The following is a 19,885-nucleotide window of genomic DNA, read 5'->3' as shown; positions in this document are numbered from 1 at the left end:
CATTCGGGGCAGGCAAACGGCCTCTCCCCAGTGTGTACCCGCTGGTGCGTCAGTAGAGTGGAGGAGACAGCAAAGCCCTTCCCGCACTCGAGGCAGGTGAACGGCCTCTCCCCAGTGTGGACCCACCGATGTGTCAGCAGGTGGGCGGCCTGGGTAAAGCCCTTCCCGCACTCAGAGCAGCTGAAGGGCCTTTCCCCAGTGTGGACCCGCTGGTGCTTTAGCAGGTCGGAAGAGCGTGTAAAGCACTTCCCGCAGACAGAGCAGGTGAATGGCCTCTCACCGGTGTGGACCCGCCGGTGGGCCAGCAGGTCAGAGGAATCGCTGAAGGCCTTCCCACATTTTGGGCAGGGGAAGGGCTTCTCACCGGTGTGGACCCGCCGGTGAATCACGAGGTGGGAGGAGCGAGTGAACACTTTCCCACAATCGGGGCAGCGGAAGGGCCTCTCTCCTGTGTGCACCCGCTGGTGCCTTATCAGGGCAGAGGAATCATTGAAGGCCTTCTCACACTTGAGGCAGCTGAAGGGCCTCTCCCCTGTGTGAACCCGCAAGCGCCTCAGTCGGGCGGAGGAATCGCTGAAGCTCTTCCTGCACTCAGGGCAGCTGAAGGGCCTCTCCCCTGTGTGCACCCGTCGGTGCCTCAGAAGGGCAGAGCAATCACTGAAGGCCTTCCCGCACTCAGGACAGGAGAATGGCTTCTCCCTGGTGTGACTGCGCCGATGTGTCTCCAGGGCAGACGGGACACGGAAGCCTTTCCCGCAGTCGCCACACTTCCATGGTTTCTCCATCGCCGAAGCTACAGTTGCACACAAACGCGTGTATGCCCCCTCCCTGCCTTGAATTCCTCTATCCAGGCCAGACAACTGATTCAGGCTCCACACTCAGTGCGTTGCTGCAACAGTAGGGTCTCTCTTCCAGTCCCACTGATGCTGAAAACGCACTGAAACAGGAACCAATTGGATCATAGGTGAAAATTGTTGCAGTTCCGATGGATTGAGTGGCTCACAAATACTGGAGAATCAGAGTCAAAAACTATGGGTCAGGCAGCATCCGAAGTGCAGGAGAGTCAATGGTTCAGGCATAAGCACTTCATGTCTTGATTTTGAAACTTCATCTTCAGATCTTCAAATACTCTGTAAAACGAGGTTACAAAAATCATCACTGTCAGTCCAGGGTAGAAATTCAGAACAAGCAATTCTACTTTCTACAGAACATTCTTTTCTTTTGTTATTCCACAAAACTGAAAGCACCATCCCACTCTCTCTCTCTCTCTCTCTCCCTCCCTCTGTTCTCAGTCCATTCTAATTCTCCTGAAAGTGCTGATTCAGGATCTGACAGGGACAGAAGAGCAAAACAGTCATGACTGACATCTCTCTGAATTTTGGATACCTCCACCTGAAAATTAATATCTTCCACGACATTGGGATACTGTTGAGAGTGATTTTGGGAAGCAAAAATAAAGTGTGTACATTCAGGATGAACCTGCAATTCAGCTTCTTGACAAACAACCAAACACAAAATGGTTAACGTGCCCCCACGGGGGTGGGGGAGTTTTGGAATGAGACATCAAGGCAATGATACTAGAGAGAAACTGAACAGACTGAAGTGGCAAACCAGAGTCATCTAGATCTACAGTACAGACAAAGGCCCTTTGGTCCAACTGGTCTATGCTGACCAGATATCCTCACCGAATCTAGTCTCATTTGCCAGCATTTGGCCCATATCCTTCTAAACCCTTCCTATTCATATGCACATCCAGGTGCCTTTAAATATGTTAGGATTATGCCAGCATCCACTACTTCCTCTGGCAGCTCTTTCCTTACATGCACCATCTTCTCCATGAATTGCCCCTTAGGTCCCTTTTAAATCTCCCCCACAACCCCAAACCTATTATTCATTAGTTCTTGATATCCAGAGAAGTGACCTTGTTTATTTACCCTATCCATGCCTCTCTTGATTTTATAAACAATGGAAGTATCAACGGCTCAGGGCGGGGATGGGGGGGGGGGGGGGGGGGAGGGGAAGGAAGCCGAATGTGCTGGAGCCAATGCGGAAGAAGAGGACACAAAACCTTGAAGCTGCAATGAGGAATACTGCATGTGCTGTACTTGTACCTGTTGCTTTTATTTGTTGGAATCAAGTGCATTTTAAAAATAAAAACAAACAAGATATCTATCCCTCCCCTTTCTCAATCTCCCAATGCTGTTCTGGACACAGAGTGAGAGAATTGGGAGCAGGAGTTGGCCATTTGGTCTTTTGAGCCTGCACCAGCATTGAACAGATCATAACTGGATATGAATATACCTACAGCCAGGTGGATAGACTGGGATTTCTTTCACTGGAGCAGAGGAGATTGAGAGGTGAGGTTATAGAGGATTATAAAATCATGAGGGGTACAGATGAGGTGAAAGGCAGGTGTCCTTTCCCTCGGGTGGGGCTTTCAAGATTAGGGAGTAAATTTTGAAGGGGAGAGGAGAAAGATTTTAAAAAAGACATGAAGAGCTCCATTTTTTTCACACAGAGATTGGCTTGTGTGGATGGGTGTCCAGAGGAAGTAGTGGATGCAGGTACAGTTACAATGTTTCATAGACATTTCGATAAGCACATGAATAGGAAATGTTCAGAGGGATATGGGCCAATCACTGGCAAATGGGACTAGTTGGGTTTGAGAACATAGTCAGCATAGACTAGTTGGACCGAAGGGTCCATTCTGTGCTGTATGACCCTGTAGCTGTTCTGTACTGGTCTTAAAACCATTTTCTTGGAAATCCAAGATTGCAGTGGTTTGAGTTGTCTGCTGTGCGGGGCTCTGTGCCATACCCCTGACAAGGTGGACCTTTACCCCCTCCCCCCCACCTCATTAACCATCTGTAAGAGAAAAGAAATTGCTAATAGAAACTTACTGAACGTCTGGAGCTGCTAGAATTGTGGTTTGACAGCGTTAGGTTCAGAATGAAAGCAAATGGAGGAAAGGGGCTGACAGGGATGCAGCAGGCAGGGCATTCCCCTTCTGCATCGGGGGTGCCTGGAGCCATTGCTCAAACTCCCAGGGCAGACCCTTTGGATTTAATGGGGCAGCAGTAGTTACTCTTGGAGTTTGCCAAACTCTGAGATAAGATTGAAGCATCAGTGGAACCACTACCTGCCACGCTGGAAAAGCATGAGCAGGAAATTCAAATGTTGGACCGAAGAGAATAGGCAGCGGAGGAGAGAACCGTGGCATCGGAGACCGTGGCGGAGGTCTCAGGAGGAAGGATCTGAACGCTAGAAGACCAGGTTCGTGTCCTTCAGGAGCAAGTAGGCGACCTGGAAAACAAAAGTAGAAGAAAACTCTTACAGCTCGTGGGTCTTCCGGAATGCAAGGAAGGTGAAGACCTCGTTGGATTCCTGGGGCTGGAGTCGGAGTCGGGTCTGTTGAGTGTGGGGCGGTCCCACCGGATGGAAATGCGGTCAGGGCCGGAACCGCGCCCCCGCACGGTCCTAGTGCAACTCCTGCATTATAAAGTAAAACAGCTAGTGATTGAAACAGCAAGAAGACTGGTAAGAGATCCAGAGGCCTTAATGCACAAAGGCTCAAGAATAATGTCTTTTCAGGACTTCTCGGGAGCCTGGAATAAGAACAGAAGAGCATTTGATGAAGTTAACAGAAAATTAAGGGATCTGAACATTCAATATTCCTTGAGGTACCTGGCCGTGTTGCATTTCTCTCATGGAGGGACGGTATATAATTTTGATTCAGCAGAAAAGGCAAAGGGCTTTGTGAATTCTCTGAATTAAAGGACTCAGGTCGGGGTGAAGGCGGGACATCATTACAGACAATGCTACTTTTTGCCCCTTTTTTTCTCCTCTCTCCTCTTTTTGTTGTGGTTATCGGCTTTATATGTACTGCCTTAATGTAAAACTGGAATTATTTAGTAAAACAGTCAGTTAGGACTTGTCTGGGTCCTTTTATTCACTGCTGTCCTTTTGTTTTTGGATTGGGGGTGGCTATATCTGTGGTTAAGATGTATGGAGAAGGGGTGTGGGGAGATGGGCATCCATTGTTAACTCTTAGAATGTAAATAACATGCTTTTTTCAATCTGTGAATTGCCTGGTGCTTGGGGCACAGCCTCAGTGGGAAGGAGCCGGGATGGTGGCAAGGGTGGGGGAGTGGGGGAGTTGGGGGGGGGGGGGAAGTTGAGGGGAGAGATGAGGGGGGAGATCTCTACATAATTGGGGTTATTTGAGTGTTTGCTTAAGTTATATGTGGTGGTTAGATTTTTATTTATAGTAGTTTTTAATAGGAGTAGTTTTTAGACTTTATAGAGTTAATGTCTTTGTCGCTCACCACACCTCAGATAAGCTTCCTCCTCTTGGATAACCACAGGCTGCCCTGGATGACCATGGCTACTGATTCGTTCAGGTGGTGCACCTGAAATGTGAAAGGGAGCCATTCCCCCATTAAAAAGATGCTGTTAAGCCTTAGAAAAGAAAGGGTGGACATCGCCCTGCTGCAAGAGACACATTTAAATGATAAGGAACATCTGAAACTGCAGCAGTTGGGGGGGGTTGGGTATTCTTCTCCTCCTTTAGCTCCAAGTGTAGAGGAGTGGCTATACTGGTAAGAATGAACCTCCCTGTCCAGGTTATTGAACAAATTAAGGATGAACATGGATGGTCCATCGTTCTTACAGCTCTAACACATGGAGAAGAGTATGACATCCTGAATGTATATCGTCCCCCGGTGCACCCTCTTAAATTTCTAATTGATGCAGTTGCTAAATTAATAAGTCTAGGGGTGCGCTGCATGGTCATTGGAGAAGATTTTAATCGCCTAATAGATCCCGAGGTAGACAGGGTGCCAAGGGGCCAGGCAGGTACACCTGCACAACCTAAGCAGTTGGTGGACATGTGCGAGGAGTTGGGATTAGTGGATGTGTGGAGACATCTCCACCCTAATGGAAGAGACTTTACTTTCTATTCCAACCCACCCAAGTGCCACACGGGAACTGACATTTTTTAATGCCATTGGATTGCTTGAACAGAACATTGGCTTGTAAAATTGGGAATATAGTTGTCTCGGACCATGTGCCAGTGTATTTAGATGGTAAAGTCAAGGGTGGTGGAATGGATGCACAGCACTGGTGCATGGACCCATTCCTGTTAAGGGGTAGCAAATCCGTTGAGTACAGCAGAAGAGAGTTCAAGGCCTTCTGGGATATCAACCCAGGTACGGCCAATAATCCAGCAATACTGTGGGAGGCCACTAAGGCATATTTATGAGGCCTGATTATTTCGTATTCAACAAATGGAAGGAGGCAGAGGGAGGAGCAACAACAGATACTGGAGACCCGGCTGCGGATAGCTGAGAAAGCATATTATAATAGGCCTTCTCTGGTCAAACTGCAGCTCTCCGGACTGCTCTCGACTCATTGCACACACAGGTGTCAAAAAAAGGGTCTCCTTTGCTGAACAAAGATTGTTTGAATTTGGAGATAAGCCAAGTCGATATCTGGCTGGAAAGAAAAATGCTTCCCAATCTTTTATGTCTGTTAGAGAGAAGGCTGGCACAGTTACCAGTGAGTTGAAGAAGATCAATGTTAGATTTATGGAATACTTTGCACAGTTATATCGGTCAGAGGGAGACGAACACGGTGCAGCGAGGATGCAGTCCTTTTTTGAGAACCTGCACCTCCCCAGTATAAAGGCAGAACAGGTTTCCCTGTTGAGTGGGCCTACGATGATACAGGAGATGCAGGAAGCAATAAAGCATCCCACGGTTGGCAAAGCACTGGGGTCAGATGGATTCCCAAGTGAATTCTATGAGGAATTCATAAATGTGTTCGTGGAGCCGCCTCTGGGGATGTATTGCTATTCATATACACAGGATTGTCTTCTGCACTCTCTTAGGGAGGCTAATAGCTCCCTCATTTTAAAGAAGGGGAAAGAGCCCGATAATGTGCTTCACACAGACACATTTCACTGTTGAATGAAAATTTTTAAATTGTATCCAAGATGCTGGCCCTGAGGTTGGAAAATGTGTTGCGCTAAATTATGAAAGATGATCAGTCGGCTTTTGTCAAGGGCTGTAGCTCCTCCAACAATATCAGGAGGGTACTGACCATAGTGCAGGTATGCCAGCAAAGATTGATCCCGGGTTCAGTGTCTCCCGAGACGCAGAAAAGGCGTTTGACCAGATAGAATGGCCGTATCTATTTGGGATGCTACAGCGTTTTGGTTTGGGGGGATCCTTTGGTAGATGGGTGGTGGAGTTGCATAATGATCCTAAGGCAACCATCATCACAAACTGCACTAAGTCAGATAATTTTAATATTGGGAGAGGTAGTCGACAGGGGTGTCCTCTTTCACCATTGCTATTTACCTTGGCAATTGAGCCATTAGCTGGGGCTGTCAGGAGGGATCCTGAAATAGTGGGGCCAGGGGTGTGAATGGGCGGGAATAAGATCACCCTATAAGCTGATGACATCCACTTCTCCTTGGCCCATCCGGAGGAGTCCGTTCCTCGATTGATTCAAACAATTAATGTATCTGGAGTTTTTCGGGCTGCGGGATCAACTTTACAAAATCGGAAGCCGTGCCAGTGGGGGGTATTAATGGAGGTGCCTGATCTGAAGGATGGAATGCAGTTCCTGTTTAGACGGTCATCAAAAGGGTTTTTGTATTTGGGAATTTTTATTACCCCTGCCTTCCACCAGCTGTATAAAGCTAACTATGTACAATTATTGGAGAGGATAAAACGGGGGGTGGGGGGGGCGGGCGGGGTGGTGGTGGTGGTAGTGGACCTTCTCGACTTGGAGATATCAAATAAGTGCTTTGTTAGCAAATGTGGGTGACTGGGAACGGGGGGATTCAGGGTCGATTTGGCTTGACATTGAAGCCTTGCAGTGTCCTAGTTAATCTATTATTCATGGATAAGATGAAATCCGTGACCGAGCAGTGTAAGAGTCCAATCACTTTAAATACGGTGAAAGCCTGGAAGATAATGAGGCAAGACAAGGGCAATTGGCTGAAGACCTCGCCATTTACCCCATTTGGCGGGAGCCCAAGGATTTCAATGTGGGGCAATGAACTCTGGCTCTAAGTCATGGGAGAATAAGGGAATCTTCTGTCTGGGAAACTTATTTGAGGCGGAGATCTTCATGTTATTTAGCCAGCTAAGAGAGAAGTATGGATTGTCTAATAGGAACGTTTTCCGGTACTTTCAGGTAAGGGATTATATGCAGAGGAAGACCACGCTCCTGGCTCAGCTTTACAGGCCACATGTGGAGAAAAGAGTGCTCCGGTGTACGGGTGCTCTTTCAGTTAGTATTTTGCATCACTTACAGAAGGGATGTGCCTTTGGGATGTGGAGGGACTCTGTAGGACATGGAATCGGGAGCTAGGAGAGGATATTGAATTGGAAGTATGGGAAGATATATGGGAAAACGTAAGGAAAATTTCAATATGTAACAAAGCAGAGGTCATGCAATTGAAGATTTTACACAGGGCTCATTTGGCGCAAGAAAGGCTAGCTAAGTTCAAGAGAGGAGCGTCACCAGGGTGTCCCAAATGTAAAATTAGTATAGGCACTCTCCCACACTGTTGTAAGATCCAGAGATACTGGAGTGCTTGGTAAGAACATCCTGAGGATTGAAGTTCTTTTGCGGTTGCCAAATTTGCTCTCTCTGGGGGAACACGGGAAGAGACTGTGTAACATTCTTACCCACTGTGCGAGGAAGCACATTTTAATGAATTGGCCATTAGAAATGCCCCCAGGTCTTATGGGGTGGCATATGGTGGTGATGGAGCATCTCCCCCAAGACTACCTCACAAATATGGTGCACCACAAAACGGAATAATTTTACAAGACATGGCGGCCCTTTCTAAATTATATTGATGCAGACTTTTCCGCAATATTAATGAGGGGTGTGGTACAGCCATGGGAATCAGTCTGGGCACCCGTGGGGTCCTGGGAGGGGGAGATTGGGGGAAAAGAATATTGGGAAAATGACTGGTGCTTACAGGATTGGGAGCCTCAGTGGAGGTGTGGTGAGTGAAATAGAATAAAGTAATGTGATATAATCTAATTTAAGTTAATGTGCATTCAGTTTAATTTAATTTTTATTTAATTTGATTATAGTTTAGCTTAAGCTCAGCAGATATGGTTGTTCTGATAGGGTAGTAGGTAGTTCATTATTAATAGCATTGTGATATGACATTGTTGTATTGCCTCTATCTTTCTGGACTTTGGTTTAGTTCTTTTCTGTGTCTCGATGTTTTGTAAAGGATTTGAAAAAGTTTCCAATAAAATATTTAATTAAAAAATTCTTGCCTTCCCCCATAACTATATTTGACATTTAAAAGTCAGATGAACTCAGCTTTGAAATATATTAAATGACCCCTAACTGCAGGGAGAAATTTCTGAACTCAATTTCTCTTGCTAATATACCATTTGCCTTGATCATTGCTTGCTGCACCTCTGTGACAACTGGCATTGACTGGAGTAGAAAGCCTGAGTAGAAGGCAGCTGAGGCACCTTTGTACATCCACACATCATTCCTGATGATGTGCTTGTGCCCAAAATGTTTGACTCTCCTGCACCTCGGATGGTGCCTGACCTGCTGTGCTGTGCCAGGACCACACTTTTCAACTCTGATCCCCAGCATCTGCAGTCCTCACTTGCTCCACATCCCAATATATCACCATTTAAACAATGCATCTCCTTTCTGCTTTTATTTCACAGGAAAGGCTACAACTGCACACTGTGTTACTGTATTTGCCATGTGTTTGCCAATTAAGACACAGACCTGAACCAACTTTGCTGAAAGTCGAGTTGAACACGAGAATGGAAAAGGGGGTGAGAAAAATGTGTTGTAGTCACAGATGTTGGATACAGGAAAGAAGTTGCAGTTGGGGTAAGGCTCAATCTTCATTCAGAGAGAGAGGAGCAGCAACGGCACCAACACAAACTCATGATCCAACTTCCACATTCAGACAATGGGGGCAGGCTCCTTCCGGTCCTCCAGCACTTTCCATTGGCCCACCAAAACAATGTCGTGCGTCGTTCCCGCTGACAGCAAAGAGCATGCGCAGTATTCTACTGACACTGAGAAGCATGCGCAGTGCTTGCTGACACTGAGAAGCATGCGCAGTATGCCAAGTGGAGTTGCCGGTGCAACTGACAGGTTTTCAGTGTCCAAATGCCAGTCAAAAAAAAGAAACGCGAGAGCCACAATTTGTTTTGTTTCCCTGGGGCTCAACACTTTATTCCTTTTTCATTTTGTCTGGCTGCTCAACATTTGTATGTCTTTTCCCCAGAGTAGAGGCAGTCCAAAACTAGAGGGGGATAGGTATAAGGTGAGAGGGGAAAGGTTCAAAAGGGACCGAAGAGCGTGGTATAGGTATGGAATGAGCTACCAGAGGCAGTGGTGAAGGCTGGTATAATACCAACATTTAAAAGGCATCTGGATGGGTATATGAATAGGAAGAGTTGAGAGGTATATGGGCCAAATAGTGGCAAATGGATCACTAGATTAATTTAGGATATATTGTCGGCGTGGACCGAAAGGTTTGTTCCCGTGCTGTGCAACTCTATGGCTCTATTTCTACATAATTTGAACCAATTTCACAAGACTAGGATTCGGCCCTTGCACCCTTCCAGCCTGTCCTCAACTGTGGCCTAACTACACAGATTTTTTATGGAAATTTCAAAAAGATGGCTGCAGCTTTTTTTTTTCAACAATTGAATATGCTTTCAGACTTTACCGATGTTTCTGAGTACATCGTTTTAGCTATTCTCAATGTCAAAGATCAGCTATTTCTCAAATCAACCCCTCCTGTCTCCCAGGTAGAGTCATTACCATCCATTCTCTCTCTATGCTCAGAGGTCTCGAGGCAGGAGAAAGGATGGGGTTGGGGGTGCGGAGTCAGAGATTGGATGGGAGGCAGAGGCTTTGAGGGATAGACAAAAAGAAAATGGACACGAGGACAGACCATTGGGGATAGAGAAAGCCTGGAGGTGCACAGGTTGGGGGGTAGAGGGTTTGGCAGAGAGAGAGAATAGGGGGGTGCAGAATGTGAAGCGAGAGGAATTGGGGGTTGCAGAGTGTGGGGAGAGAGAATGGACGGGGGCAGAGTGTGAGGAGAGAAAGAGCAAAAATGAATGGCAGGAGAGGGTGGGGGAGAGAGCATGATTGTGTCAGAGAGTGGGGGGAGAGAGAGAGAATGAGTGTGGTGAGAGGGACTGGATACAGGAAGGCAGAGGGTGGGGAGAAAGAGAAGGGGAATAGATGGGGGACAGAGAGTAGATGAGAGACTGGACGGGGGCAGAGGGTATGGAGATAGAATGGAGGGGGTTGCAGAGAGTGGGGTAAGAAACAAGAGGGTGCAGAGGGTGGGATGTGTGTGTGAGAGAGAAGAGACGGGAAGCTCGGGATAGTGAGAGAGAATGGACGGGGGGGCTATAGGTGGCGATGGGTAAATGGACAGGGGACACTGAGGGGATGATTGGGTCTTGATTCAATGGGAAGGTGGTGAATGCATACCACCCACTCCCACCATTCCCCCCATTCCCAGGATCCCCTTCTCTGCACATGTGCAGTGCAGATTTTTGTAAGTGACACTACACAGAGTCTGGAACACTGTGTGAGCGCAGTCACCCTCATGTCCTGGCATCAGCAAACCACTGCCTTTCTCTTTTAAAAACTAAATAAAGACATGGGCGACATACTGGGGATGGAAGAAGTGGCTGAGAGACTGAACTGAGAGTCAGCGCTTTCAAGAGAGGGGAGCTGGGCAAAAACAGGAGGACGGAAGGATGAATTCGGTTTGGAATCCATCGAAAGGTGGAGGAATTGGGAGACAGATTTTGGGAAGAACATAGAGAAGGATGTTTCGTACAAACCAGAATTCTCTCATCTTATTTTTTGCCCTGCACTGCCAGCAGTGATCTGATCTCTCAAGGTATTAGCAGAGAAAGGGATTTGCTGTTCAGGCATGCACAAGGAATTTACTCAGGGCCTGAATATCAGCAGCATTTGAATACAGGAGGGGAAATGTTTGTCTGCAGGAAAGTATTCCAAACTTGACATGCATCGAGAAGCCCCGCGATTACACGCAGCCTGCGTGGGAGTGCCCCAGGGTTCTGACTGTGGAGAGAACTTTAACTCTTTGGCGAAATGTGGACTGGGTATTCTCACTGTAGATGAGCCCTTCTTTGGATCGTTGAGGCTGCCAAGACACACTGACCCCGACACCGTGGAAACTCTGTGGAAGCAAATTCAATTTCTCAAATGGACTGAAGTGTTTTCACAGGCTCTATGTAGGGGCGCTATGATTCCCCCAACATGTCTGCAGCCTGGCTTCCAGCTCCATCTCTCTGAGCCGAAGGTCCTCCAGCATGTGTTTTCCCTAGTTTCCAGCATCAAGAACCTCCCACCTCCTGCAAATCGAAAGATAAGTCCCACTCTGCCCTCTCCAGTGTGTGTTGTGCAACTGCTTAATCAATTTTAGTGGACCAGCAGAGGCTGATAGCCAAGTTTGGAACCCATAAATAAGGATGGCCTCAACCAGGACCTTGGGTTCATGTCACATGACAGGTAACCCCACTTCACTGTCACTCTCTCTCACACACACAAAGGACATAAACTCACATTCACACAGACCCCTCTCTCAGACACACACATATACCCCCCACACTCACACCCTCTCAGAATAATACTCTATCTCACACACACACACTTTATCTAGCATGCACACACACACAAACAGACTCTCTCACGCACATGCCCACACTCTCACCCTCTTATGCACGCACAATTACATATCAGGCTTTGGGGTGACTTTGAATTTGCAGAATTATATTTGCAGATATATTTTGCTCAAAAAGCACACAATCTACAGGCAGTCAATCCATGTGAGATTTTATAAATTTCTACTTTGGAAATAGAACCAGTCTGATTCAAGTTTGATATACAGACCTTAAGTTGTCTCGAGAATGTGTTTTCAAAGTTCTGGGATTTACATATGAATGAACCAAAACCTGCAACCCATTCTAAAAGAGAAAAGACTTAACAACAATCTAGGTTTGTTCAATATATCATTTCTGTTGCATGAAACTGCAACCTTTTGCTATAAATTCTCTTATGGTCCTGCTCCACAAACACCTGATGAAGGAGCAGTGTTCCAAAAGTTAGTGCTTCCAAATAAACATGTTGGACTATAACCTGGTGTTATATGATTTTTAACTTTGTTTCTTGTGAATACATCCCACACCGCCCAGTGCTGCCAGTAAACCTTACAATGCTGATGAAATGATGCGGTACCTGCACTCCGGAAAAATTTACAATATCTAACAATACTAGCGACTCATCCACTGCTCATTCACTGCTCATCCACATGACATTGGAAACTTAGTGCAGGAGTTTGAAAGAAATGAGCAGCTTTAAAACAAAAACCTGTTGGATCTCACAGCTTTCAATGAGAGTCTGAGACCGGGGTTAAGTTCTGTTTAACCCAACTTTGCCACCCAACTTTGTTACAGTTTCAGATCTCCCCAGCAAAAAAGTGTATGAAAAGTAGCCTTTTTTAAAAAAAAAAGCAGCTCAAAGTGCACACACTCCTCCCAACTTCACTTCCTTTACTGTTGGTCAGCTGAGTTGTCCCTTTATAATTGGATCCTTGATCCAGCCTGAAGCCGAAGGACATATTGCCTCACTCAGCAATTTCAATCCAACTAAATTACTGCCACTCAATTGCCGTGTGTGTGTGTGTGTGTGTGTGTGTGTGTGTGTGTGTGTGTGGGGTGGGGGGGGGGGGGAAGGGCAGTTAAGAGTCAACCACACATCTGTGGGTCTGGAATCACGTGTAGAACAGACCGGGTAAAGGATGCAGCTGGGATGACTGAGTGAATCCTTTCCCACAAGGGCAGTTTCCTTCCCTAAAAAGGGCATGAGTGAATCAGATGAGAGTTTTTCCCCCTGAAAATGGTTTCATCATGAGATTCTAAACTCCAGATTTCTGACCGAATTCCAATTCTGCAACCTGGCACAGCAGGATTTGAACCTGGGAGTCCCCAGAACTGGGTTGAAAGTCCAGTCGATAATGACACTCAGCCGACATTCCTTCAATCCCCCTGCCATGGCACGTGAACTCGCAGGTGGGGGGAGCGGGTGAAGCCCTTTCCACACAGAGCAGATGGATGGCCTCTCCACAGTGTGGACCCTTTGATGGATCAGCAGTGTAGATGACTGAGTGAACCCCTTCCCACACACGGAGCATGTGAATGGCCTCTCCCCGGTGTGAATCCGCTGGTGCCTCCGCACGTTGCTCACATGACTGAAGCTCTTCCCACTCTTGGGGCGGGTGAACCCAGTGTGGACCCGCTGGTGGGTCAGCAGAGAGTAAGAATCGACAAATCCCTTCCCACACTCAGAGCAGGTGAACAGCCTCTCCCCCACGTGAACTCGCTGGTGTTTCAGGAGATGGATGCATTGATGAATCACTGCCCACACTGAGAGCAGGAGAACGGCCTCTCCCCCGTGTGGACCCGCTGGTGTGTCTCCAGCCGGGACGACTGAGTGAATCATTTCCCACAATGGTGACAGATGAATGGCCTCTCCCTGGTGTGAACTGCACAGCCAACTGAAACTCTTCCCGCACACTGAGCAGGAGAACGGCGTCTCCCCAGTGTGAACATGTCTGTGGGTGTCAAGCGCTGATGGGAAAGGGAATTATTTCCCACAGTCCCCACATTTCCACGGTTTCCTCTTTGGAGGGAGCTTTCCTTGTGTCACTCTGGGTTTGGAATTTAAAACAGAGTGGATACACAGTCTCTCCCCAACGTGAGGGGTGAGATTTTGATTCCCCAAACTGAGTAAATGGCTTGAAGCAGTTTTCACAGTCAGCGCACTGAATCTTCCTCACTCGGGTGTCTCAGTATTCTTCGAGGAGAAAGTGAGGACTGCAGATGCGGGAGATCAGAGCTGACAATGTGTTGCTGAAGAAGGGCTCGTGCCCAAAACGTCGATTCTCCTGCTCCTTGGATGCTGCCTGACCTGCTGCGCTTTTCCAGCAACACATTTTCAGCTCTGTCTCAGTATTCTTCCTGCCACAGTACTGTCCAAAATCTCTCAAGCCGACAAAAACAAACATTTCTTCTCGAATTGAATGGCTGCTGATATTCAAGTCCCAATGAATCAAGTGGCTCTGTCAGAAGTTGATGTATCATTTGTTTCCAGATTTCTTTCTGCATGTCTTCCTGCAAAAAAAACCCACTAAGTTTGATCACTATCAGTACTATTAAATGAACATAACATCGGTGGCAATTCCTGTAGATTGCTAGATGCCTGCTGATCATATATTATGCAGGACACAGAAAGCCCTCATGCAGCCAGATAGCCTTAGGTGTGAATGGAGATAAACGTCATTTAGATGACAATGACCTGGACAAAGCTGCCGACAAAGGTGCTGGAAATGGAGCTGAATCAAGGATGTGATAATGAAATGTCAAAGCTGTTTGAGAAAGGAAAGCCGGTAAAGTTGCTGAATGACTTCCTGCTGGCCTAGTATATAAAAAAGATGACCATAATACATGGCATAAATCCATTACTGCATTAGAATGTTAAAAATCATAGCCACAAAGCTTTTACAACAGCCAACAATATCAGATACACACTATATGAAGCAACATGCGTCTACATTTTATATCAATGTGCCAATCCCTTAAAAACTGCTCAGTTCCATGAGAAACTACCCTTTTAATTGTGAACATGAGGAAAGAAGCAATCCTTTTCCAGGGTGCAAACTCTATGTGTGCCAAACTGAGGGAATACACAATGAAAATACCTTTGAGACAGAGAGCATCTGAGCACCTTTGGAGAGTCTGCTCCTTTCCTGGATTCACTCCAGTTACCACAAGTGAATAGTTTCCTCCTGTCACTCTCTCTAGCCCCCCTCCACCTCCCCCCCATATAAAGAATGGAAAGGGGGAGACATTGCTTTGCTCCCAGATGTTGCCCAGAGGGCGGGGGCTTCACTATGAAACTGACAGGTTGTGACATCCACAATGGCAAGTGGGATGGGGGGGAGTTGGGGCGACAGTGGGCCCACACTGCACCTGCGCTGCCCTGTAGCTGAGGTATGTGGGGAGGGGAGGGCACTTACAAACTCCCTTCGCTCTCCTCCAAGTTAATGCAGTTTGAGTTCAACCAGAGCACGTGATTTAATTTTAGCTTCACACTCACAGAAAACCACCTTCTCTGTGAATCCAGCACTTTATTTTCCCTTCACTCCATGGAAATACTGATTTGTGAGACTCCAGGATTGAAGTTGCTACCGTATCTGCTACAGGGTTTTGGGTAAAAACTGTTTATTTTATGAACCATTTCAACTCAAACCTATCCTTGCCATTCAACTACTAATGTGTGGAATGAACTTCCTGAGGAAGTGAAGGATCCAGGTACATTTAAAAGACATTTGTTTAAGTACATGAATAGGAAAGGTTTGGAGGGATATAGGCCAGGAGCAGGCAGGAGAGATTGGTTTAGATTGGGATTATGGTTGGCATTGACGGGTTGGACCAAAGGTCCGTTTCCAAGCTGTATGACTCGATGTAAGTTCATAGTCCCTTGAAAGTGGAGTCGCAGGTAGACAGGACAGTGCAGAAGGTGTTTGGTATGCTTGCGCTTTTTTGGACAGTTTGGATGTAGGATTGGGAGGTCATGTTGCGACTGTAGAAGACATTGGTTAGGCCAGGTTTGGAGTGTTGCATGCAATTCTTGTACCAGTGATCCCACCCTGACACACCATAAACCAGAGATAGTGACTGAAATTGACTCTGATACAGAATCAAATAATTAAATCCCTGCAGTGCAGGAAGAGGCCATTTAGCCCATTGAATGCATTGGGTATAGTAGTTGGGAGGTCACGTTGCAGCTGTACAGGACATTGGTTCAGCCACTTTAGGAATGTTGCATTCGATTCTGGTCTCCCTGCTCTAGGATAGGAAAACTGTTGTGAAATCTGAAAGGGCACAGAAAATATTGATAAATATGTCACCAGGGTTGGAGGGTTTATGGTATAAAGAGAGGCTGAATAGGATGGGGCTGTTTCTCTGGAGTGTCGGAGGCTCAGGGTGACCTTAAAGAGGTTCGTAAAGTCATAAGGGGCATGGATAGAGTAAATGATCCAAAGGAAGTGGTGGAGTCTGGTACAATTAAAACATTTAAAAGGCATCTGGATGAGTGTGTGAATAAGAAAGATTTGGAGGGATATGGGTCAAATGCTGGCAAATAGGTCACTAGATTCATATAGGAAAGCATAGATGTATTGGATTAAAAAGTCTGTTTATATATCTCTATGTATATTTGATAACAGATGCTTTATTTCTGTTGATGTAAATATCGTTATAAATCATAGCTGGGTACTAATACTTAGATGCAAGGGAGAGGGAATTTCTCAAGTGGGGCGCAAGAGGAATCCTGGGAGACCCCTAATTCTGGATTACTATCTAATGAACAAACTTTAAGCATGAGCACCAAATGTTCGTTTATGTCTAATTTTGTTTCATTGTCCTTGTTTTATTCCCTGCTACGATGACTCACTCAGCCTGGATGGTTGAAAGGCCAGGAGATGTGGGTTGGGCCTTGATTGACTGAATGTTTTATTATTCTGGAAGCTGTAAAAGGGGGTCAAAGGCTTCAGCAGAAATCCAGCAGAGCTGAGAACAGATGACATTTCACTCTGTGGGAACAGGGAGATCAACAGGAAAACAGTGAAATCAGGACCTGAAATCTGAGCTGACACCATACTACTCTGTGATCTGTGCTTCGATTAGCAGGGCCAACCCTCTACCTTTACTGACCTTCCCATTCAATTTTAATACCATGTACCCCCTCAATATTCAGGATCCAATCCTTGGCATCCTGAAGCCATGCCTCTGTCAGGAGTCTTAGATCATATTCTCTTCAATGTGTACAGTCAATTCATCCACTTTTGTTTCAATGCAGCACACATTCAGACATACAGTCTTCAGTTTCGATTGTTGTGATCTTTTCAATCCAGTTTTGATTGTTGGAACATTTACTCTCCTTGTCCCTTTCTATCATTCTCTAATGTTCACTTTCCACATCATTACATTGCTCACCTGCCTTGATTTGAATTGACCGTGAGAAATGCAGGTTTATACATTCACAGGAATAGAAACAGGAGTAGGCCATTTGGCCCATTGAGCCTACTCCACTATTCATAAAGATCATGGATGACCTATCCATCGTCTCAGCTCCACTTATCTGCACTATCCCGACTACCCTAAATTCCTCCCTTGCAAAATCCCGTGGAACTGTGTCTTGAATATGGCTACTTCTCTTGCCTCTTGGGCAAGGAATTCCATGGCTTCACCACTCTCTGGGAAAAGCAATTTTTCCACCTCTATCTCCTCCACTCCCCCTAATCTAGTGACCTAGTCTCAACTACCAGCAGAAATGACTCGATAAACTGGGGCTGGGTGGCATGCTCTTTGGATGGGTCAGTGTGGATTTGATGGGATGAATGGCCGGTTTCCACACAGGAGGGCTTCTATGATTAACCGCAGTTGTGTTTGCCCCAGATCACAAACCCAGAATCTCCCACCTTCTACAAATGGAAAGACAAGTCCCACCCTGCCCTCTTGTGTGTTTGTTATCTAACTGCTTAATCATTTCTAGTGAATGCAGCTCACACCTGCTGCTGCTGCCAGTAACCTTTACAATGCTAATGAAACAATTCAATACCTGCAGGACTGAAAATCGTAAGGCTTCTAATGATACCAGTTACTGATTCACTGTTCCTTCTGATGTACAGCATTGGAAATATAATGGTAGAGGCTGAATGCAATGAGCAGTTTAAAACAAAAACCCACCTAACCCTTCACTCAGCTCAGGACGCTTTACTTAAAACACTTCTTCCTCACAATTCAACAACTTCCCATTTTCCACCAGAATCCTAGATGCACTCACTCACTCAACTGCTGTCTCACAAATGAAAGATTTCATTGTAGCTTCTGCTCCCAGAAAGGGCAAAACATCTTTGAAAGTTGCTCTGAAAGTCCAGTCTTCACAACGACATTTCTGCTTTCCTTCAGTTGAAATTGTCTGTGCTGACCAGATATTCCGAATTAACATAGTCCCATTTGTCAGCACTTAGCCTGTATCCCTCTCAATTCACCCTACTACCAGATGCCTTTTAAAATATTGTAATTATACCAGCCTCCACCACTTCCTCTGGCAACTCATTACATGCTCGATTCACCCTCGGTGTGAGATAGTTGTCCATAAGGTTCCTTTTAAATATTTCCCCTCTCACCTCAAACCTATACCCTCTGGTTTTGGACTCCCCTACTATGTGGAAAAGGTCTTGGCTATTCACCCTATCCATGCTCCTTATGAACTTCTATAAAGTCACCCCTCAGCCTCCAATGCTCCAGGGAAAACAGCCCCGACCTATTTAGCCTCTCCATATAGCTCAAACCCTCCAACTCTGGCAGTAGCTTTGTAAATCTTTGTCAAACCCTTTCAAAGGTTCACAACACTTTTCCTGTAGCAGGGTAACCAGAACTGAACACAGTATTCCAAAAGTGGCCTAATCAATGTCCTGTACAGTTGCAACATGACCTCCCAACATCTGCACTGAAATGCACTGACTTATAAAAGCAAGCATAGCATACTACATTCTTCGCTAGCCTGTCTACCTGCGACTCCACTTTCAAGAAAATATGAAGCAGCACTCCAAGTTATCTTTATTCAACAACACGCCCCATTAACTTTGCAGATCCTGCCCTGATCTGTCTTTCCAAAATCCAAATTTCAAAATGGGGCTGAAAATCTTAATTGCCGTGATTGAATGGTGGAGTAGATCTGATGGGCTGAATGTCCTAATTTCAGCACCTATGTCGTATGTTCTCTTGTTGTCCTGGACACAGAGGGAGAGAATTGGGAGCAGGAATAGGTCATTTGGCCCTTCCAGTCGGCACCAACATTCAACAGTTCATAACTGGACATGAGTATACCTGCATCCAGGTGGATAGGCTGGGATTTTTTTCAGGATAAAGTGAGGACTGCAGATGCTGGAGATCAGAGCTGAAAATGTGTTGCTGGAAAAGCGCAGCAGGTCAGGCAGCATCCAAGGAACAGGAGAATCGACGTTTCGGGCATCAGCCCTTCTTCAGGAATGAGGAAATTGTGTCCAGCAGGCTAGGATAAAAGGTAGGGAGGAGGGACTTGGGGGAGGGGCGTTGGAAATGCGATAGGTGGAGGGAGGTCAAGGTGAGGGTGATAGGCTGGAGTGGGGTGGGGGCGAAGAGGTTAGGAAGAAGATTGCAGGTTAGGAAGGCGGTGCTGAGTTTGAGGGATTTGACTGAGACAAGGTGGGGGGAGGGGAAATGAGGAAACTGGAGAAATCTGAGTTCATCCCTTGTGGTTGGAGGGTTCCCAGGCGGAAGATGAGGCGCTCTACCTCCAACCGTCGTGTTGCTATGGTCTGGCGATGAAGGAGTCCAAGGACCTGCATGTCCTTGGTGGAGTGGGAGGGGGAGTTGAAGTGTTGGGCTAAGGTGTGGTTGGGTTGGTTGGTCCGGGTGTCCCAGAGGTGTTCTCTGAAACGTTCCGCAAGTAGGCGGCCTGTCTGCGTTTTGGCTGAAAAAAATCTTCCTTATCTCATCCCAGCATTTCTTGCCACAGAGAACTATGCGGCAGAGTTCATGTATATATTTCCCTGTATGGTATTTTGTAAATAACATTCGTTTGCTGGTTGTTTGTATCGTGTATTTCAGGTTCATTAGCCGCTGTTCAAGTGTGTTGGGAGGTTTGTGGGCGACCATGCTGCTGTGGGGTTTAAGTTGTCTGGACATCATTTAACAGATGTCTTTAATGTAAA

The 19,885-nt window shown here is 46.3% G+C and overlaps 1 long non-coding RNA gene across 1 annotated transcript; it reads right to left on the bottom strand.

The window, feature by feature from the left end:
• Window positions 1-948: 948 nt before the first annotated feature.
• Window positions 949-4,404, bottom strand: LOC140461129 (uncharacterized). The gene is made up of 3 exons (XR_011954465.1): window positions 4,331-4,404; window positions 3,335-3,489; window positions 949-1,130 (listed from the first exon to the last, which is right to left on the bottom strand). It is a non-coding gene; the product is annotated as an uncharacterized lncRNA (long non-coding RNA).
• Window positions 4,405-19,885: the final 15,481 nt, after the last annotated feature.

Source organism: Chiloscyllium punctatum, chromosome 36 (genome assembly GCF_047496795.1).
Source record: "Chiloscyllium punctatum isolate Juve2018m chromosome 36, sChiPun1.3, whole genome shotgun sequence".
Classification (NCBI taxonomy): Eukaryota; Metazoa; Chordata; class Chondrichthyes; order Orectolobiformes; family Hemiscylliidae; genus Chiloscyllium; species Chiloscyllium punctatum.
The sequence above is the reverse complement of the archived record's forward strand: the minus strand, read 5'-3'. Positions and strand labels throughout refer to the sequence as shown.